General features: G+C 37.3%; 1 pseudogene across 1 annotated transcript; it reads left to right on the top strand.

Moving 5' to 3' along the window:
* Positions 1–960: 960 nt before the first annotated feature.
* Positions 961–1777, top strand: LOC108305122 (annotated as a pseudogene). The gene has a single exon (XR_001825570.2). The product of XR_001825570.2 is annotated as a 60S ribosomal protein L7-like (transcript).
* Positions 1778–2059: the final 282 nt, after the last annotated feature.

The following is a 2059-nucleotide window of genomic DNA, read 5'->3' as shown; positions in this document are numbered from 1 at the left end:
GGTCAGGAGTTTGAGACCAGCCTGGCCAACATGGCAAAACCCTATCTCTACTAAAAATACAAAAATTAGCTGTGTGTGGTGGCAGACACCTGTAATCCCAGCTAACTTGGGAGGCTGAGGCAGGAGAATTGCTTGAACACAGGAGGCAGAGCCAAGATCTGTGTGATCTTGCAATTAGTCAAGATCACACCACTGTACTCCAGACTGAGCGACAGAACAAAATTTCATCTCAAAAAAAAAAAAAAAAAAAAAAAGGAAGAAAGAATTCCAAGAGTTTGTAGAGGGTTTCTCTTTCAGTATAGTACAAATAAATACATATATCTGAGGAAACTACCCAAATTTGGGGGAAAAACATCTGAGAGGATTAAGATGAAGAGCACCTGATTCCACCAGGTAGACTGAAAAATATATTTTATGGGACATTTGGGTAGAGCACTTAGAAGGACCTTGCCTTAGTAGCAGGGAATAATTAGCCCTAAACTAAAAAATGTTCTAATCCAGCCTGACAAATCTTAAAAGCAAGACCCAAATAATGAATCTGTTTCCAACTAGTTCACCTGCATCACAAAATAAAGAATATTTATAGACATGCAAACTATCCAACACACAAACTGTAAAATTCACAATGTGTGGTATCCAATCAAAGATTACGAGGCATGCAAAAAAAGCAGAAAAATATAACCTCTCAAGATAAGAAAAACCAATAAATTAAAACTAAAATGGTTACTACAACTGTATTACAGATGTTCAAAAACTGTAATAGAGATGTGGAAGACATTTTAAAAGGGCTAATTTGAACTTCTAGAGATTAAAACAATATCTGGTTTTCTGGAGATTAATTCAATATCTGAGATGAAAAATGCACTAGATGGGATTAATGGCAGATTAGACTTTACAGAAGAAAGGATGAGTAAACTTGAAAATATAACAATAGGACTTCCTCTTTTTCCGGCTGGAACCATGGAGGGTGTAGAAGAGAAGAAGAAGAAGAAGATTCCTGCTGTGCCATAAACCCTTAAGAAAAAGTGAAGGAATTTTGCAGAGCTGAAGATTAAGCGCCTGAGAAAGAAGTTTGCCCAAAAGATGCTTTGAAAGGCAAGGAGGAAGCTTTTCTATGAAAAAGTGAAGCATTATCACTGCCAAGGAATATAGGCAGATGTACAGAACTGAAATTCGAATGGCGAGGATGGCAAGGAAAGCTGGCAACTTCTATGTACCTGCAGAACCCAAACTGGCGTTTGTCATCAGGATCAGAGGTATCAATGGTGTGAACCCAAAGGTCCGAAAGGTGTTGCAGCTTCTTCGCCTTCGTCAAATCTTCAGTGGAACCTTTGTGAAGCTCAACAAGGCTTCGATTAACATGCTGAGGATTGTAGAGCCATATATTGATTGCATGGGGGTACCCAAATCTAAAGTCAGTAAATGAACTAATCTACAAACATGGTTATGGCAAAATCAAAAAGAAGCGAATTGCTTTGACAGATAACGCTCTGATTGCTCAATCTCCTGGAAAATATGGCATCATCTGCATGGAGGATCTGATTCATGAGATCTGTGCTGTTGGAAAATGCTTCAAAGAAGCAAATAACCTCCTGTGGCCCTTTAAATTATCTTCTCCTTGGGACGGAATGAAGAAAAAGACCACCCATTTTGTAGAAGGTGGAGATGCAGGCAACAGGGAGGATCAGATCAACAGGCTTATTAGAAGAATGAACTAAGGTGTCTCCCATGATTATTTTTCTAAGCTGGTCAGTTAATAAACAGTACCTGCTCTCAATGGAAAAAAAAAAAAAGAAAATATAACAATAGTAACTATCTGAAATGAAACATACAGAGAAAAAGAATCCAAAAAGGATACGAGAATCAGTGAGATATCAGACAATTTCAAGCAACCTAATATTTATGAAATTGGATTTCCAAAGTAAGGAGGAGGGCAGAAAAAAAAATTGTTATAGACATGACGGTCAAACTTTTTGAAATTTAATGGAAACCACAAACTTACAGAATAAGAATCTCACAAAGCTATAGTATAAGAAATATAAATAAAATCACACCAAGG

The sequence above is a fragment of the Cebus imitator genome, unplaced genomic scaffold, assembly GCF_001604975.1.
Source record: "Cebus imitator isolate Cc_AM_T3 unplaced genomic scaffold, Cebus_imitator-1.0 Scaffold60, whole genome shotgun sequence".
NCBI classification, from domain to species: Eukaryota; Metazoa; Chordata; class Mammalia; order Primates; family Cebidae; genus Cebus; species Cebus imitator.
This window is presented reverse-complemented; position numbering and strand designations above follow the sequence as displayed.